Source organism: Haliotis rubra, unplaced genomic scaffold (assembly GCF_003918875.1).
Source record: "Haliotis rubra isolate DU_JTF1 unplaced genomic scaffold, ASM391887v1 Scf644, whole genome shotgun sequence".
Taxonomy (NCBI): domain Eukaryota; kingdom Metazoa; phylum Mollusca; class Gastropoda; order Lepetellida; family Haliotidae; genus Haliotis; species Haliotis rubra.
The window spans coordinates 219,394-240,851 of NW_025767351.1; the positions used below are offsets into that span (position 1 = coordinate 219,394).

The 21,458-nt window shown below is 39.5% G+C and overlaps 1 protein-coding gene and 1 long non-coding RNA gene across 3 annotated transcripts in view; one reads left to right on the forward strand and one right to left on the reverse strand.

Moving 5' to 3' along the window:
* The window catches only part of LOC124256939, a 37,942-nt gene extending 25,452 nt beyond the window's left edge, over window positions 1–12,490 (forward strand). For both annotated transcript variants that reach the window (XR_006893136.1, XR_006893137.1), the window contains exons 4-5: window positions 10,408–10,484; window positions 11,957–12,490. This is a non-coding gene — a long non-coding RNA (uncharacterized LOC124256939). The remainder of the gene's footprint in view (window positions 1–10,407; window positions 10,485–11,956) is intronic.
* A 1,675-nt stretch (window positions 12,491–14,165) lies between these two features.
* Window positions 14,166–21,458, reverse strand: part of LOC124256936 (CUGBP Elav-like family member 2) — a 230,882-nt gene continuing 223,589 nt past the window's right edge. The window contains 1 exon segment of the mRNA XM_046690901.1: window positions 14,166–19,539. The gene's annotated coding sequence lies outside the window, so the exon portion shown is untranslated.

The following is a 21,458-nucleotide window of genomic DNA, read 5'->3' on the forward strand; positions in this document are numbered from 1 at the left end:
ATATATGTTTTCCATGTTTTGGAGGTTGTAAAAAAAATGAATGAGTGTATGTTTATAAGTATCATGAAACAAAATTCAACTCACATTGACTTAATTCTGACTAACTTAGAGCGATATTAAAATCTCGCCCATGGGCGAAAGATACAGTTGGCCCATGGGCGAGAATATTGACTTACTTTTACTTGAAACACATGATTTTCCATGTTTTGGAGGTTGTAAATGAATGAGTGTATGTTTATAAGTATCATGAAACAAAATTCAACTCACATTTGACTTCATTCGACTAATTTTAGAGCGATATTAAAAAATCTCGCCCATGGGCGAAAAAACATTTTGGCCCATGGGCGAGAATATTTACTTTTACTCAAAATATATGTTTTTCCATGTTTTGGAGGTTGTAAATGAATGAGTGTATGTTTATAAGTATCATGAAACAAAATTCAACTCACATTGACTTAATTCGACTAACTTAGAGCGATATTTAAAATCTCGCCCATGGGCGAAAAGATAGGTTGGCCCATGGGCGAGAAATATTTACTTTACTCAAAAATACATGATTTTCCATGTTTTGGAGGTTGTAAATGAATGAGTGTATGTTTATAAGTATCATGAAACAAAATTCAACTCACATTGACTTAATTCGACTAATTTAGAGCGATATTAAAAATCTCGCCCATGGGCGAAAAACATTTTGGCCCATGGGCGAGAATATTGACTTTACTCAAAATATATGTTTTTCCATGTTTTGGAGGTTGTAAATGAATGAGTGTATGTTTATAAGTATCATGAAACAAAATTCAACTCACATTGACTTAATTCGACTAACTTAGAGCGATATTAAAAAATCTCGCCCATGGGCGAAAAACATTTTGGCCCATGGGCGAGAATAATGACTTTTACTCAAAGTATGTGTTTTTCATGTTTTGGAGGTTGTAAATGAATAAGTGTATGTTTATAAGTATCATGAAACAAAATTCAACTCATATTGACTGAATTCGACTAATTTAGAGCGATATTAAAAAAATCTCGCCCATGGGCGAAAAACATTTTGGCCCATGGGCGAGAATATTGACTTTTACTCATAATACATGATTTTCCATGTTTTGGAAGTTGTAAATGAATGAGTGTATGTTTATAAGTATCATGAAATAAAATTCAACTCATATTGACTGAATTCGACTAATTTAGACCGATATTAAAAAATCTCGCCCATGGGCGAAAAACATTTTGGCCCATGGGCGAGAATATTTACTTTTACTCAAAATATATGTTTTTCCATGTTTTGGAGGTTGTAAATGAATGAGTGTATGTTTATAAGTATCATGAAACAAAATTCAACTCACATTGACTTAATTCGACTAACTTTAGAGCGATATTAAAAAATCTCGCCCATGGGCGAAAGATATAGATTGGCCCATGGGCGAGAATATTTACTTTTACTCAAAAATACATGATTTTCCATGTTTTGGAGGTTGTAAATGAATGAGTGTATGTTTATAAGTATCATGAAACAAAATTCAACTCACATTGACTTAATTCGACTAACTTAGAGCGATATTAAAAAATCTCGCCCATGGGCGAAAAACATTTTGGCCCATGGGTGAGAATAATGACTTTTACTCAAAATACATGATTTTACTCAAAATACATGATTTTTCATGTCGGTGTTATTGGCCACAGCCAGAAGCCGACGTTAAACTCATAATCATCATCATATGTAGTCACTAGGCACTTAAAACATTAGAAGTAATGCCATGAAATGTGTCTCGTCAATGGTATGCGTGTACGAACAGATAATATCAAAACATACACGTCAGAACAGTCAAAATTAAGAAATTGTTGAATATGAAATATTGTTAATTTAATTGTTTTGAGTGATATATATGGAACATAAGCGTGGCAAATCACAGGTTATCACATACAGGAAAACTACCTTTATGATGAATTCTTCTTGAAACGAACTGACTGATTTTAGGAACTGTTGGTTTTCGACATTTTTTTGTCCAGCAGAAGTAGTGTAGATTTTGGTAGAAATGCACATAACGAGATTCTCCAACGTCTTTTTTTGTACGCTTCGGAAATATGGGGTTTTCGGAAATGGCATGTTATTGAACAGTTTCAAATCAGATTTTGTAAGTATGTGTTGGGCGTAAGTTATACATGCTCTAACGCTGCTGTATTGGCGGAATGTGGTAGAAATTATATTTATGTTGATAGTTTATTACGTGTTATGAAGTATTGGTTCAAACTTTTACGCTTACCAAAGGATAGAAACCCAAAGCAGTGCTATATTATGTTGCACAATTTAGACAAAGTTGGTAGGAAAACGTGGGTATATTTTGTCCGAAATACTTTGTTCAATTATGGTTTTGGTTTTGTGTGGGAAGCTCAAGGAGTTGGCAACGAGGAACAATTTTTGAAAGATTTTCATGTAAGAGTTGGTGATTGTCAGAAGCAATTCATATTTTCAGAAATGCACAAATGTTCATCACTTGATGTCTATTCCAGTATCAAAAGTGTATTTTGCATTGAGCCATATTTAACTTTATTGAAATCTAAAAATGCGAGGCGTCGAATAACAATGTTACGAATCGGTGCACTTCAATATATAAAAATACCGGCAGATTTGATGGCGTTCCGAGGCACCAAAGACTATGTAATATTTGTAATGATAATTTTGTAGAAAATGAATTTCATTTCCTATTTGAATGTAAAAGTTTATCATGATTTGCGCTATAAGTATTTTAAAGCATTACCAAATTACCTGGACATTTAATTGAATCATCCATCCAACCTTTTTGTACCCAGGATGTTTAACTGTATCGAATTCGTCACAGATCATCTCCCGATACATCGTCTGCTGCAACGTTGATCCTTGTTCAGTTATCGATTCCTTCTTGAACGCCAAATACCACACAACGCACCGTTGGTGGGTCGAAGGTTCAGTGCCATCAACACAAAGGAGTGTTTATAACCAAACCATCCCAGTCCCGACACATTCAATCCAATGACACCATTTATTCCATTTTGAACAATTGCTTTTAGTACTTGCAAATCAATACGTTATTTGGTGGTCACTGGTCATGCAATAAAACTGATTACAGGAGATAACGGTGTTTACCGAGCAGTTGTCTGTAGGCAGGACTGGCAGTCCGGACACTGCAATAACATTAGCAATGTTCCGTGCATTATCTTTGAGGCAGAAACATTACACTTAATCTACTCGAACGGCGTCTCTCTAGGACCGTAATGCGGTTCCAGCGACAATGTTGGGATTGTTTTAGCGATGTGTTGTTGCATCTATGTTTGTTAACAAAACAGTTTGTTAGGAAAACACGTAGACTAATGCATTTGCACTGTTGATGATGGTAAACATGGCCGTATATGATGGCATCTGTTGACATATATCTTGTTATTCTCTCGAGGATCGGGGACAAGGTACGCATAATGGAGAAAAAACTGAGTGCATTGTACGTTGTGCAATCTGTCCAGGGTTGGTTATATTGGTTCTCGGGGAACGGTGAAACACTGGTTTGTTGTATTTGTTGCGAGTTTGATCCTTCAACAATCGGCACTCGTGGGTGTCACAGACTTGTAAACGTCAAAGACATTGTTAACATAGTCATGTTTGCCTATCCTCAGACGTTAAACGCAGTACACCCACTCCTTATCCTGTGTGCTTGTGCAACTGAAAATATAAATTTGTTCTTTGGAATTTTTTAAAGTTTTGATTTGCCTGTTGTTTTAACGGCACACACTACAAAAGTATAGCTAATATGACTGCGGTCTGTAGTTAATCGAGTCTGGACAAGGTAATCTAGAGATTGACATCATGAGCATCGATCTACGCGTTAGGGATATGATGACATGCATCAACCAATCCCCTTAGTCGAATCTTACGACAATCACGGGTTACTGAAGACCATTTCTAACCTGGATCTGTACGGCTATTGATAACTTTTGAACATGTAATGATAAATTTCTCACATGTGTCAAAAGTCCGTGTGCGCCACAATTACCGATTGTTGAAAGGCATACAAACCCTAACCCTCTATGTAACCTGTTGCCCTGCATCGTACTACTGCTTAAACATTTCTGAAATTAAAAGCATAATCACCTCTTCGATGAGTCTTTTTATCAGTGGGTATTGGTTAACCTCTCCAAATATCCCGTGCAATTACATGAACTTGTATCGACTCATTTCCATCATGCAGCATAATTCTGACCATGCGTCGATACGTCCTAACTCTCTAACATTAGACAACTTTACTGTCTCTGAGGATAGTTGAGACTGGGTATTTTGCATTGGCCTCTATATTTAATTAAAAGCGAAAACGACAAAACCGTAAGAAATTTCTGCAAAAGTCCATTTTGCGATTCCGACTTCATTGTAATCATTATCAAATACTAGTAGTGATGATATAAGCTGTTCGCGAAGAGGTAAGCGTATCCTGCCTCACCGGTGACAACCCTTATGAATGCATGCAAAGACAAGTCAAGTAGGCAATGATCAAACACCGGAACGTAAGGTAGAAGTAAAACAAGAACATTGCATCAGAACTCATTCGGAAATGTGCCCCATATGGCTACCATAAAACCTTTGGAAAGCTCTTCTAAAGGTTTGAATGTTGTAACCCAGGCGAGGAAACGCTTCAGCAATAGTCGTATGACGCAATATGAAGTTTTGGTAGAAAGAGCATGCTCGAATGTACAGCTTGTTCAGCTTGACCTGATCAAGTGAATACTAATGCATTGCGTGACCGTGTCACAACTGGTTGGGTCTATTAGTGTGAAGGGGTGCACCTTTGTCAGTCGATTGTCAACATGTCCGAACAGCCGAGACAAGGTAGCCGTTTGATATCTCAGTGTCGAGAAATAGTCAGCAATGTCCTAACTTTCTTTAAACTTGAAAAAGAAGCTACATATGGTTTAATGTTTCCGATTCGGGCTTTTAGGCAGCGAGCAGCAATATTAATAACATTCTCTGCTCCCCTATTTAATGAAGTTAACTCGACCTGCCGTTTGTGCCATTTGACCTCCCGGGTCATGCATATGTAGAGTAGCTCGGGTCAAGCTGAACAAGCTGGTAAACACGGCGTATTGCTCGACAGGAATGGAAACTTGACTGTTGAGACACTGACCGCATCTATTTTGGTGGTCTAGTGGATAGAATGTCTGCTTGAAGGGTGGAAGACGCTGAAAAATAGTACTCGTTGTTCTACCATGAGGTCACTTCATCAGTTCGCAACTTGATGACATCATAAATTGGACGACGCTATATTGTTGTCAGTTCTTCCCCATAGATGCAGATAAATGCTATGTTAGAGCGAACGCTCACGCGTGGGTGATAAATAGCCATCGGTAATGGGAGAAAAGATACCGATAATGGCCGTCAATGGTTTGTATTTCTGGGAAAATTCAGAAAATACTGAACTTACCCCGCTATAAATGGATTCGTCTCACTTTGCCGAGCTTGGAGCGTCTTCATGCTGTCATCATTATCTAAATACGGGTAAATGTTTTTGAAGCTTGCAAATGTTATTGATATCCTTTAAACGGCGGTACATAATGTTGATATCTCGTAGAAGAAATAAACGACTCGTGGTCTTTGGTTATTGAAAACACGATAGGGAGAATATAAACAGACATATATGTAGATGGCGTTCCCGACAAAATATATAGATTATTGATAACCCGCTGTGACACCAATGACCTTATATCGTAATATGCATATTTAATACTTACATATCACAGACAAGAGTTCAACCAAATAGGGAACGTGTGTTACATGTTTTCGGAGAGCGCCTGTAGCTGTTAGTATTGGTTTGTAAGTGCAGGATACTATATACTACTCGAAACAAGTTAAAGAACACGGTGGTGTATGTATGACTATGATTCATGTGTCATGGCTAGTCGATATTGCAACACACGCTACCAGTTGTGTGAGTTCCATCTTTTCGGAGAGGTCCTTTAGTTCCTGGGATTGGTTTGTAAGTGCAAGATACTATACAATACTGCTCAGCGAATGTAAAGATTTAGTGTATGACTATGATTAATCCGTCACGGCTGGCGGGTTAAGCAAAACACAGGCATCCAATTGTGTGAGTTCCTTAAATTGTTTTGAGTGGTATATATAGTACATAAGCGTGGCAAGTGACAGGTTATTACCAAACAGTAAACTACTTTTATGACGAACACTCTTGTAACAAACTGACTGATTTTAGGAACTGTTGGTTTGGGCGGGGTCTTTTTTGGCCCGAAGACTTAATGTAGATTTTAACAAAACATGTATGAGATTCCAGAAAGCCTGGTCATTAATTGAATCATCTATCCAACCTTTTTGCACCCAGGATGTTTAACTGTATCGAATTCGTCACAGATCATCTCCCGATACATCGTCTGCTGCAACGTTGATCCTTGTTCAGTTATCGATTCCTTCTTGAACGCCAAATACCACACAACGCACCGTTGGTGGGTCGAAGGTTCAGTGCCATCAACACAAAATAGTGTTTGTAACCAAACCATCCCAGTCCCGACACATTCAATCCAATGACACCATTTATTCCATTTGGAACAATTGCTTTTAGTACTTGCAAATCAATACGTTATTTGGTGGTCACTGGTCATGCAATAAAACTGATTACAGGAGATAACGGTGTTTACCGAGCAGTTGTCTGTAGGCAGGACTGGCAGTCCGGACACTGCAATAACATTAGCAATGTTCCGTGCATTATCTTTGAGGCAGAAACATTACACTTAATCTACTCGAACGGCGTCTCTCTAGGACCGTAATGCGGTTCCAGCGACAATGTTGGGATTGTTTTAGCGATGTGTTGTTGCATCTATGTTTGTTAACAAAACAGTTTGTTAGGAAAACACGTAGACTAATGCATTTGCACTGTTGATGATGGTAAACATGGCCGTATATGATGGCATCTGTTGACATATATCTTGTTATTCTCTCGAGGATCGGGGACAAGGTACGCATAATGGAGAAAAAACTGAGTGCATTGTACGTTGTGCAATCTGTCCAGGGTTGGTTATATTGGTTCTCGGGGAACGGTGAAACACTGGTTTGTTGTATTTGTTGCGAGTTTGATCCTTCAACACTTGTCTCTTGGGTGTCACAGACTTGTAAACGTCAAAGACATCGTTAACATGTTTGCCTCTCATGTGACGTTACACGCAATACACCCACTCCTTATCCTGTGTGGGGCAATGGGGCGGTGGGTAGCCTAGTGGTTAAAGAGTTCGCTCGTCACGCCGAAGAGCCGGGCTCGATTCCCCACATGGGTACAAATATGTGAAGCCCATTTCTGGTGATGTTGCTGGAATATTGCTAAAAGCGGTGTAAAACCACACTCACTCATTCACTTACCCTGTGTGCAAGTGCGACACAAAATATATATTTGTACGTTGGTTGGCTTTAGTTTTGCTTGTTGTTTTCACGGGAAACACTGCAATATTCCAGCTATGACGGCTGCCTGTAGTTCATCGAGCCTGGACAAGACAATACAGTGATTGACATCATGAGCATCGACCGAGGCATAAGTATGGAATCCGAGAAGGGACACTGACCACCCATTAGTCGTCTCATTGTCGACCCTCTCAAAACAAATAAAATGAGGTCCAAAATAGAGCCAAGGTCTCAGCGATCCCCGACATCGCGACAATGCGACAAATGGCCTAATGTCGCGTTGTCGCGATGTCGATTGTCGGCCAGAGTTTGGTTAATTTTGCCTCATTTTTACTTGTATTTGAGAGGGTGACAACGCGACAATGCGACAACGCGACAATGTCCCTTCCAGGATTCCATACATAAGCGATACGATGACTTGCATCAACCAACCTGACCACCCATTAGTCGTCTCTTACGACAAGCGTGGGTTACAAGCTAAGCCGGATTTCCACGGCTATAGGTAACTTTTGAACATGTGATGATAAATCTGTTACATGTGTCAAGAATATCGATGGTCGAAAGGTATACAAACCTGAATTCCCATAAGTCATATTTAACTTGATGTCCCGCAACGTAATACTGTTTAAATATTTCTGAAAGAAACAGCATAAACTCACTCACTCATCCATCTGACCATGCGTCGCTCTACCTCTCTGCCATTAGACTGCTTTACTGCCTCTGAAGAGAGTCAATGCTTGGTATTCCTTTGCACTAGCCATCTTTGTTTAAATAAAAGCATTTCAGACAAAATCCTACGAAATCCCTGCTAAAGACTCTGCACAGTATTTTACTGGTGCTTTTATCATTTGGGTCATTGTTTCATAGGTTTTCTGTATGATATGTTGATAGGCTTTGATTCGTCATGACAACTGATACTTTAAGTTTCCTTTGCATCACATTCTCGTGTTTACATATACAGATATTGAAGCACACGTGTTTACATATACAGATATTGAAGCACACGTGTTTACATATACAGATATTGAAGCACACGTGTTTACATGTACAGATATTGAAGTAAACGTGTTTACATATACAGATATTGAAGCACACGTGTTTACATATACAGATATTGAAGCACACGTGTTTACATATACAGAAGGATGTTAATAAGTCAAATATCTTCATATTAAAGTGAGTGAGTGACTATGCTTTTGCACCGCTGTTAGCAATACTCCATGATAGAACCACTAGGCTGCCCCACCGTCCCCTTCATATAATAGGGGAGACTGGTAACCTAGTCATCTACAGCACAGCAGTTCAATTCGCTGTTGAGAATTGCACAAGACACCTGTGATCAAGTGTTCGAATCTCAGTCCGTCCTGATAATAAGCCGAATCTTGTCAGCACCGTACCCTTGCTCATGGATTTTACCGAAGTGGTAAAAAGCTACATCACGTGGACCTTTCATCCAACACAGGGCGGTGGGGTAGCCCAGTAGTTAAAGCATTCGCTCGCCGCGCCGAAGGCCCAGGTTCGATTCCCCACATGGGTACAATGTGTGAAGCCCATTTCTGGTGTCCCCCGATGTGATATTGCTAAAAGCGGCGTAAAACTAAACTCACTCACTCGTCCAACACAAAGTGACAAGCCGTGATATGACTTGAATATTGTTCAACATGAGGTCAAACAATACTCACCCCTATCTACTCACTCCTATCTACTCACCCCTATCTACTCACTCCTATCTACCCACCCCTATCTACCCACCCCTATCTACTCACCCCTATCTGGGGCGGTGGGGTAGCCTAATGGTTAAAGCGTTGGCTCGTCACGCCGAAGACCCGGGTTCGAATCCCCACATGGGCACAATGTGTGAAGCCCATTTCTGGTGTCCCCCGCCGTGATGTTGCTGGAATATTGCTAAAAGCGGCGTAAAACCAAACTCAGTCAGTCAGTCAGTCACCCCTATCTACTCACTCCTATCTACTCACCCCTATCTACCCACTCCTATCTACTCATTGCTATTAATCTATGGAGCCGGGTTATTGTTGATTTTAAGATACATTCACACCCCTTCCCCCAAAATGAAAGAACCTTTATGTCTGGCTTCTCTGTGCCATATATATCTGCTGAAGTGTTTCTGTCGAAGAACACACGATTCTTTCATAATATTATTGATAATCTGTCCTCTAGGTATCTCCTTAATTCCAAATCTAAATGTGCTTTTCCGCAAACAGAAATATACTCCTGGTTCATAGCTCTTGGCATTTCTTTGTAACAGTATCTGAAATCCTGCTGATCTTTGTGAAACGGAGCATGGTATTTTGTGATTTATAATCGTCTCGTTTCAGATTACTTTTTATCGAAATAACTCGAAATGGAATTGGTTTAGTGCTGTAGAGGCCGGATTAATAGATCGTGTGGTTAGGCGTACTGCAATATGTCAATCATTCCGTATATGGTCAACTGAATCACAGGTCGCCCACATAAATATACTGATGTGCAGAAAAAACTATACACTTGTTTGAGACTGGCTGCATAAAACACAACTAAGAAACGGTTATTGGATGGTGATGTATGTAACATGGTTATCATGGCTGTGCTTTGGAACTTATATTTATCATGAATAGGCGACTGATTTCGGCCAAGTAACGTTTAGGTAATGATTGGAAACTGTTGGTCAAAATTCATTTTGAGAGTACACTTTCTTTTGCCTAGCAGTGTAACTTTAAAAGTGGTGATTTTGGCTTTATGAATGACTGACTGACTGACTGACTGACTGAGTTTGGTTTACGCCGCTTTTAGCAATATTCCAGCAACATCACGGCGGGGGACACCAGAAATGGGCTTCACACATTGTACCCATGAGGGAATTCGAACCCGGGTCTTCGGCGTGACGAGCCAACGCTTTAACCGGCTGTATGAATGAATATTTATCCATATAGAGATCAATAAACCGCGTTGCTATGATTACCAAAACGTATTTACATCTTTTTGTACTTCAGATTCTTTTGAAGTCTTCTCGAATGGCTACCTGATACACTCAAAGCTGGAGATGGGAAGCATGCCACAGATCAAACAGGTAATGTAAACTTCACACCTGTACCTGACACAGTTCGTCCTCGCGACAGCTAAATTCACAAAAACATATTGCAATTATTGTCAAATCGGAAGTGTCCAAATGATTATTTTAAGCAGGTAAAATTATAACTGACCGAGTTTGGTTTACGCCGCTTTTAGCAATATTCCAGCAACATCACGGCGGGGGACACCAGAAATGGGCTTCACACATTGTACCCATGTGGGGATTCGAACCCGGGTCTTCGGCGTGACGAGCCAACGCTTTTACCATTAGGCTACCCCACCGCCCCTCAAATTATAAGGTCCTAGTACTTAGTCACTCAGGTAATAGCATAAGGATGTCAACATTTCATTTTGAAGTTTTGAGAAACGTTCTGCGCACACATGGACCAGCTTAAATATATGCACGGGGGGATTACAGAGTTGCAGAAGCCGTAACCGATTATACAAATACTGCCTTGTACATGTTCGGTGCCAATAGTTATGTTTACCTAAATAATATCTTCCTTTCTTACATGCATCATAGACCCATCCATGAAGATCCGGGTTAGACTTCAGCAAAAATGCTTGTCGAAAGACACGACTAACGGGATCGGGTGGTCAGGCTCGATGACTTGGTTGACACATGCTATCGAATCCCAGTTGTGTAGATCGATGCTCATACTCACTGGATTGTCTGGTCCGATTATTTACAGACCGCCGCCATATAGCTGGAATATTGCGGCGTTTAACAAACAAACAAAATTGCATCATGGCCAAGGGCGTGCGATCTTCTCTTAAAAAAATCTTTTCTTTATTTTCATCGAAATATAATCAATGCCATGTTGGGATCTCAAAATCTTAATTTGTTTTGCTGAGCTTTTTATTTTCTCACATGACGGTGAATGGTATTTCGTAACAAATAATTAAACACTGGTTGTGAATCTGGTAGAATCCTTGGTCCAAAACATCTTGGTAAAGTATGAAACGCTGTTGTAGTGGTAACGAGGAATCTTTTCACGTCGGTACATTTCCTACATTCCCAGTTGAATCCTGTTGTCCATCAACACGTTTACAGTTAATTACCAGTATTGTGTACTGAACTGGCACGAAAACAAGAAAGGGTAGCAACTTCCTGGTTAATCTAACAACAGCCCAGCGCCATATTGGTCTCAGGAAGCGCCGAAAATTTATACACAATCTCAGAGTCTGTTGATCTCACTGACATTAAGAAATAATATTCGTGACAGGATCGTGTACAGGAGATAGACTTCATCTTCGGTGTCTATTTACAAGCCCCGTCTAGACTTCGTAATTAAGGCTCCGTGTGAATTTGACGCATTGTATCAGTGTAATTAGGACACTCTGTAATTGTTGGAATACACAAGATCGATAAAAGGATAGCAGAGGGGTCAATTATTGCTTGAATTGCCCGAGTCAAAACATACTTTTCCTCTGTTAATTTCCATTAATCAGTAGTCGAATCATTTCCAGGTGATGGCCGATATTGAAGCAGATAGTCATGGAGATTCCAACAAATATGGAAAGAAGTCATCACTGTGTGCAATTTTGTAACATTACCTTCATCCGAATCCTGTCTGTGATATTTCTCACACGAAGTTGTGCATTTAGATCTGAACAATGAATAAAAGAAACCCATCTAAAGATAACCAACATCGCCCATCGATTCCCATGGACTGAAATGTCGATGGTGTCGGACAATCGTAAGTCCGAATTGGTGGAGATGATTAAGAAAGCATCAAGTCTGCAACCAGATGTCATTTTCACCCCCCACAGATGTTCTATCATCAACAAGATTGTTTCGTGCTGCTGTGCTTGAGAATGGGCTTAAGAAGTCTAGATGACGGAGCATCTCCAAATGCGTGGCTGAGATGATCTTGACGGAGACTTCCTCACAGCACCAGGAAACACTTAGCCTTACTTCATTCTAGACTTTCAATGGCTTTTTGTCCAAAGTGGAATTTATCGTGTACAACTCTTTATATAAAGTATCCAGGGAAAAACGTATGTGCATCATGCTATTATTCTTTCCATTCCAATATATGCTTAATCTTTTGAGAGTAGATTTCGTGAAGATCCAGGTTAGGATTGGTCTTCAGCAATACATGCGTGTCGCAAAAGGCGACTAACTGGATCGGGTGGTCAGGCTCGCTGACTTGGTTGACACATGTCATCGTATCCCAATTGCGTTGAGCGATGATCACGGTATTGATCACTGGATTGTCTGGTCCAGACTCGATTATTTACAGACCGCCGCCATATAGCTGGAACATTGCTGAGTGCAAAGTTAAACAATAATCATTGGACTTTTTTCACCGTCATGGCTATGTACGGCATCCTTTTCTCACAGGGCAATTTAAACCTGTCAGTGTTGTATATTGCATCATGGCAGACTGCATAAATTCTCTTTTCCATTCCTTGATAAGGTCAATACTCCGTGTGTGAATTATTGGTGAGCTCTCATAACATCAACACAAAACTAATTGAAAGACATCACCACTTCACTAGTGTAAGAACATGGTGTAATTTACAACCCACCTTCACAGCAGAACCATATCCCAACACATTTCACCGTAATAAGAACTTGAACTTGTATGTAGAGTGTCGATTTCAGGCATGCAAGCAGATAAGTTTCGTTATATTGCAGGGCGGTGGGGTAGCCTAGTGGTTAAAGCGTTCGCTCGTCACGCCGAAGACCCAGGTTCGATTCCCCACATGGGTACAATGTGTGAAGCCCATTTCTGGTGTCCCTGGTCGTGATATTGCTGGAATATTGCTACTCACTCACTCGTTATATTGCAAATCACTGCCCCACAGCAAGGCCTTCTGGCATTTTCTTCTGGCCATCGGGTCAAGCAACGTACAGCTGGTATGCGATCACAGCATCCATTGTTTTATACTCAGATGGGTTTTAATAACGAACTTGCAACGAAAATGTAATCTGACTGCACACAATATTGTTTGACAAGCCTAGTTTCTGGTGTTCACACTACAGTAACTTGCACTGTGGCCTGTAAGTAAGTCTGCACCTAGTAAACCAGCTGATAGATATCGCCTAAGTATAACATCAAAAACAAAATGCAGATTTTGGTCAAGAACATGTCCTAAGCAACCTGACTGTCCTGAAACTGACCAAAACAACGCTCCTCAATCACTGATTTGTACAATTCAGAATTATTTAGAGGATGCATTCATATGCATGTAGTATTTCTGCTCCATTCAGCAAGCATGCTACAATTCTGACCTTTTCTGCCTGGAATCATGGGCAGGGTACAAAACAAGCACTTTTTTTGTTTACTGACGCACTCAGTATTCCAGCAATATGGCGACAGTCTGTGAATAATCAAGTCTGGACCAGATAATCCAGTTATCATGAGCATTGATCTGTACAATGGGGATATGAGTTACCCAAGTCAGCGAGATCAAGCACAGTATTTACAATGGGGATATTGACAATAACCAATAATGGTCATGCTTTTGACTGATGACTGAGTTTGGCACAGTATTCCAGCAACATGCACGGCCGGGGACACAGAAATTAACATATTGACAAGGTCTTACTCAATAACCACTAGGCTATGTCTTTTGAGGTGTTTGAGCAAAGAAAATACTTATTTACAAAATACTGTTAAGACAGGTGTTCACATCCTTGAAATTGTAATGACAAACATAACAAACCATGTTATATCAATAAAGTTTAATACCTTTCTCATTCTGTACATTGCCAAACCACATCACAATGCGAACTAATACAAGATAGAAACCACACACTGTGGCCACAGGGAGACACATCAAAGTTAGGACAATAAAATAGGTAAAATCTGCTTTCTGTCAGTCGAGTCCAGTGGTGGCAGGCAGGCGGGGCCAATATCTACATGCTGAGTTACCTGGTTAACAAACCTCTATACCAACTACTGTGATCTGGCGACTGGGCTGCAGCAGAAAATGGGGAACTGTTGCCCTGGACTCAACCAGAGCTCCAGGTCCAGATTCAGGGCATCATCTCACAACCATATAAGCATGGGGCCTGATAAACACATCACCGATGCAAATATCCATTAAGAAATATGAAATACTGAGGGTGCAATTCTAGCATTCATGAATTGACAAAAATGAGCATGAAGAATAGAGGTGAAAAATATCACAATTTTGATAATAATCAAGTTCATATGAATACAAATATACAATTAAGTGTATTTCTCCCCTATACCCTGCTGTCGTCAAGCGAGACGTCTTGGGTCTACTGCAGCCCAGTTAAATGAAATGTCACGTCCATCTATATGTAATGGCTAGGGAAGGACATGGCAGCCAATATACAGATGCTGTTTCTATTCCACTATAGGATTTAGGTCTCATCTGACTAGATATGTCGTCAAGTACTGAGTAAGGCAAGAAAATAGCAGGACCCTCAATTATCCTGCACATCTGCTTCACAAGTTGGTGACAAGGCATCAAACTACTCATGTGAACCTCAAAGGTAGCCAGTATATAGGACTGCACTTTCCAATTAATACTCTCCTTTTAACGAGTTCAGATGAAAGAGATATAATATTCACAACTTCTTGAACTGTTTTCACCAAATTCCAAATTCTGGTAAAGCTTCAAATGAACAGTCTCCTCTTGCCACCATCTTGTGCTGACAGTTTTGTGAACACAATTATCATACCAGTCCCATTGTAAACTGTGACCAGCAAGTAAAATTTGACAATATCATTGACAGTAGAAATACACATAATATACTCAATCATACCTTTTGATTTTCCTCCTCATTTGGTCATTTAAAAGATAGTGTGACGAAAACGCAACATGAAGCACTTGTAATGCTAGTTGAATGCTTTGATTTTGATTGATAAATAAATGCAAAATACTGATAGGGGCAGAACCAAATATCAGCTAGACAGACACGTTTTTGATATCACCCAAGGAATCACATCTCGCTGATCCACAGCGCATCGCTATGTCCATAATACAAGATATATACTGATTTGGGTCGATCACCAAATGTACACACATTCAACGAACCTGAGGTATGAAGATTTTGTAACAAATGTTTATATCCAACATACTCTGAACAGGAAAGACTCAATACTGTTAAACAGCTGTGAAACTAAACGAGACTGCAAAGTAACAGGTTAGGCTTGGTGCGTTAAAAATGGGTACCCAGTAATAAATTGTGTTGCTTTTAAAGCAAGACGTGCCCGAATGGAACAACATGGACAGAGAACACATAGTCCTGAGTTTGTGCCGACAGCAAATTGGTAGGGGGGTCCAATCAACTCCGGGGATCAAGACAAGTCACAGCCAGACAAACGGATCTGAGGGCATCAACATGCATGTTTTGCTTTAGGAAGGATTATTATAACTGAAGATTACAAATTCAAATGAGAGTGATAAGTCTGGTGAATACTGTTCTGTGAAGCAGAAACCAAACGGTATGGGCTGTTACAGTTGCCACCACTTAAGCAGCAGTGCCATCACATCATACCGGAGACCAAGAATACCAAACCATGCAAATGAAATCTTCGTCTGATCTTCACAAGTCAACACATGGACTACAAAGCCACTCACTCATTCAAAGTGTTCAAATATTGGAGGGCTTACATACAACGTAACACACTTGTAACCGTACATCTTATAAGAGCAACTTCAAAGGGACAAACTATTTCCGTATTGGCTGACTGTGACTAATCTGCGGAACCTAAAATGATGTTAAGCATACGATTGTGAACTGTTGTAACAAGTAAAATAATTGCAAACTTTACTCATAATTGACAAAGGTATTAACTATTGGGATCACAACCAGAACATACAACTGTAATAAAAAATACTTCCAGAGTCACTCATGCAGCATGTCTTGTGTGTTTTTAAAAAAAAAATCTATCTTGTAAACAAATCAAACACATGTACAAACATGACACATCACTAGTTCAAGTAAGTCGTAAGTTTCCAATCTCAAATACACATATAAGGTTATCCACAAAAATTGGAGACATGGTAAAATTTTGATATGGTCTAACTACGTAGTAAGTATCTACAGTTAAAAAATATGCTGTAAAACTATGGTCTATGCAGATGCTAAATCTACTCTTTGGTTCAACTATGTAGCATGCAAGGCAAGCAGCTATAGAGAACATCGACTGTGCAAGTACGCGACTAAACAAGACAATTGCATACCACTAAAAAAAAGCTAAGGATCGCGGATTCTTTTATTCGACTGTAGTTTGTCATGTCATGCCATAACATGTCACAACATAACATGACAGATTAACAATAATCATAGCAAAGAATCAGTGGTCCTCAACTTTTGTTTTGCAGTATGCTTAACAGAGTCCTGTTATGAAACAAAAACTGTACTACTGTTGTAACCTCAAGAAACAGAACCAGCGTTGTAAGTTTGGGGAAATAGTTTAAAGCTACAGAGAAAGGACACAATGAGGTATTTTTACAGAACTTACACATAAACCATGCAGAAATCTTTGATTGGCTCAAAAAGATGAACACTCAAGTTTGCAAAGTATGATTTTAATCAAGTTAACAAAACATCCACAAAATAAATATCACTCTTTCCACAAAGATCGCTTTTTTGGGTCAGCTTATGACTAGATACCACTGAAGTAATTTGGATATATTCCTACTGACGATGTCTTCGACCTAACCTGACCCCGATTGTCTGCTGCTTACATAGAACATTCACCTGGGTTTACATCAGTTTTCTCGGCTGGTCACACTTGGTCATATTCAACAGCACACAAAATGGAAGTGGCGAACATAATTTGACATTTACATCTTATTTCTTCCTGCAATGCATGATTTAGTACTTTTGATTCTGGAAATGGTAACTCGAAGCAATGAGACAGCATCGTAATGAAAAATACTTCTATAAAATATTTTAAACACAACTGATATGTTAACAAGTCTTAAATTTTCAACATAAACAATCAAGTATTTCGGCTACATATGTGCCACATCTACATTTATAAAACTGACATAAATATGAATAGATGTTTACAAAAGTTGAAAATGTAAAATGTCTACAAGTTCAAGAGTTATACGGACGCCCCCAAGCTACTGTCTAAGGTTCAAGGCTATTTTGCCTCAACGAGCAGATAACGAGACACACCATTCTACTCAGCATATGATTTCAAACGACTCACTCAACACCAGTAAATACAGTCCTCAAAAACAAACTTTCACTTAAAGGGAAAACTCCACAACATTTAAATGAGATTAATTTTTTGATTTTCACACATTGTAACAAGAAAACTCGATAAACATCAACAACTTTTCATTTAAAAAAAAGAACGAACACTGCAAACAAGTTATCACTTTGTTGAGAAAGAACTGAAGTACATTACATGTCTAAAATGTTCCTCTCCTTCACAATATAAGGCAGCATTTGTTGTTAGACGATGAAGTCAAGAAGGTCTAACTCTTGCATTTACTAAATAATGGGGTACCTTTGCAGCAGGGGAACTGACAGACACAGGAAGGGCCTGATTCACAAACTCTACATGATAATGCGATCTGCAATGAACTGTTAATTTACACCTGTAGCTATTGGCATTTCATACATATCGGACATGATACAGCTAGAAATTGAACAAAGATGTTAAATTAAGGGCCTTTTTACCAATCTGAATGAGGTATGGTTGCACAAATCATTGATGAAATCAAGCAATATTCTGTGACACAAGTCCCTTCCTGTTTTACAGTATTATAGGATATTAGCTTCTGAATACGTCAAGTAACATGATGACAATCTCTCCTTGTAATAAATACTTCAAGAATATGTTCTCAGGTTTATTCCCCACCTACTAATGTATATGTACATGAGACAAATAATATTAAATGCAAACATTCTCCACATTGTCATGAAGAGACATTTAACTAAAATGGAGCTTGAATATCGAAGACTCCGAACCACCATGAAAATGAAACGTGGCATGAAACAACATGAATTAGAAACAATGATCCCTTTGGTACAGTAAACATGTTAAAATATAAATTGAAAATAAAATGAACTACATTGAAACAGTTTCCATCTATCTGGGTACAGAACGTAAGGCCTGGAGTAGCGAGAATCCACATAGAAACCAACTATCCTTACTACGGGCTCTGAGGCCAAGTCTAGCATAACAATTCATGGTGGATCATAAGACTGCAGGGATAGGTTTCCAACACAGCCACGGAACATTCTCCTGACTCGGATTCACTTGATAGAACTGTTCAGGTTGTCCCGGCACAAGTAATATGTAATCGGCAAAGTGTGTAAGTTTGGGGATTAGTAATATAAGTGCAGATTTTGAGGCGACATTAATACTGTAAGGATTCCATAGTTGCTTGAGACATAATACAATGGCAAGACAGGCTTATGGAATAGTTATGGAAATAATTGGTATGAAATCTTTCTCTGGACTATATGCAAGCAAAAAAGCATCTAAACTGCAAATCTGAAATCTCTATCCATAAGCACTCTTTGGATAATCAATGGACACAGCATGGATCATATTCATATGGCTAAAGCATGATTAAGGCTGATGTTGAACTACCTCAACTTGATACAAGTAATCCCTGCAGTCTTAATAAGCATAAAAGAACAAAATTAAAATCAAATACAATTCCTTCACCAAAATGATGGGTGATATCGCTTGAATCACTGAACACATTTCCGCTGTCGTCTTGCAGGCAGTGCCACCATCTCTATCGTGTCGCCCAACAATGGTACCCCAATACAGAAACATGTACACCTTGGACGAGAACTTGAATAAAACAAACCACATCTCCCTCTCTCGCCCAACCACAGTTATTTATCACTTTCAGCAGTCTGTAGCCCAGAACCATGCTGATCACATTGCTTAGGGAGGATTAACCTTGACCCAAGATCAGGGTCAGTCGGTCGGTCGGGCGAGAGAATCAACCAATCGTTGATGTCGGAGGAAGCTAGCGGGCTACAGTGACAACAGCTATTTACGTGACAGGCAAACTCATTTGTTTGAGGAGACATGAAGGACAGCACGGCAACATGGGTAACACGCCACGACGCACGGCACGGTCATCTACATAGAAAAGAAGCAAAAAGAAAACAAATTAAAAACATTGCCCCAAGCAGTTGGATTTAGTCAGTCTGGCCTTTGTTTAAATGGGGTGATACTGTTAGATTAACAGAAGTGATGGTTAAGGATTCACAGAGGAATGGGACAGAACAGAATAGTGTCATGATTGGAGGACTGATGCCTCAATAATCACGCTGAGAAAAACTGATTTGAGTTCACAAGAAATGTACCTGCACTATCATTCCATGAAAATGTTCCTTAACTGCATTCAATTTATGACAACTTCACAGTATGACATGTATTTGGCAAGTTTTCACACCATACACAGGGGTTCAAAAATCCCATCGCCCGAACCCCGGGGCAATTCAGTTTTCATTTCGGGCAATCAAATAATGGTATCTTACTTGTCCGTGGGCTACTAGATAATTTCCACTTATGGTTTCAAACTGCAAATAAACTTGGATCTTAATTTCATATCTGCTCAAAATGTAGCTATTAAATTTTGCAATGATAATATAGTAGAGTTATCTTTCTTTGCTATTTATCAATTTTCAATAAATAGTCCAGTAAACATTAACATCAAATACCATGTTGATTTATTCTTTCATAATTACATCATCATGATTATGTCATAAAATCAGGGCAAGAGGAAAATTAGTCAGGACAAGTTACACTTGTGGCAAGTGGCTTTTTAAAAAAAAAAATTGAACCCCTGATACAACAGAAACACAACAAACCACACAGACAGCACACCACACAAACATCAGAAACCTGCCCATGCCGTACAAAACATCCTTCATAACATGCACCAAAATCCAAGTTCATGATTCATACATTTTGAAGGTTGGGAAGTAAAAGAGCCAGAGAATGAGTCCTGCGAGTAGGAGAGAGATGGAGCCAGGTCATGGACCTCATGGCCAACAACAGCAGGTGGATGAGGGAGAACACAAAGGCCAGACAGAAGCCAGAGAGCAAGGAGAGACAGACAAACAGGTGGCTGGGTTATCAAATCGCAGAGGGGCTAGCACTAGGAGACCATACAGGACAACCCATACAGGACAACCCGTACAGGACAACCTAACACACAACAAAACGTGTCTCCAGAAACATCAGTTCAGATATGATGTCTTCGGAATAAATCTTGCCCATTGACAGATAACAGACATTTTGGATACCATAAGTTCCTAGCCATACACTGTCAAAATTTATTCAAATCCTGGGGTGACTATCACTAAATCAAAAAAACTTAACCGTGTCCTTTCCGTATTCATGAGTATCCCCTGAATTTACTTCTCACTGAAGCACTGGACAATAAGCTGTTATTACTCCCTGACAATCCACTGTCAAAAATGACAAGGTCTCGACATATTCTCTACTAAAGGTAAAAACTTTCAGTATAACCTTCCCTGTCTGATGGTTTCATTCGTGCCAAATATATTCTTTTGCTATTCATCATCAAACTAGTCATTTACATAGCGCTTGTTTCCTGTACGTGAAAGTCTGCTCGAAGGCGCTTAGAGGAGCTCTGACACAAAGTTTTCAGTTGTATGCCATTTTGAAGAAGTGGGTTTTCAAATATATCTTCCAATGCATTAACCTTCCAGCTTATCGTCACCTTCCATATTATACGACCACTGCCACTGACATCAAAGCCCACACATCCTATTTTTCCTGAACCAAGACAAAGCATGCCATTAATGGTGCCAAGACTCATTGATAGAGCATACAGAAGGACAGGACAAACATGGGGGGACAAAAAAACACTGAAGATGGACAGTCACTGGCAACAAACAGCTGGGTCATCTCTGCTGTTTACACACTGTTGCAGGACATCAATATCCAAACCATGTCCATCTTGTCAGGATATCAGATACAGGCAAGACAGAGGTAGATGACAATCTTTCAACCTGAGACAGTGTTGA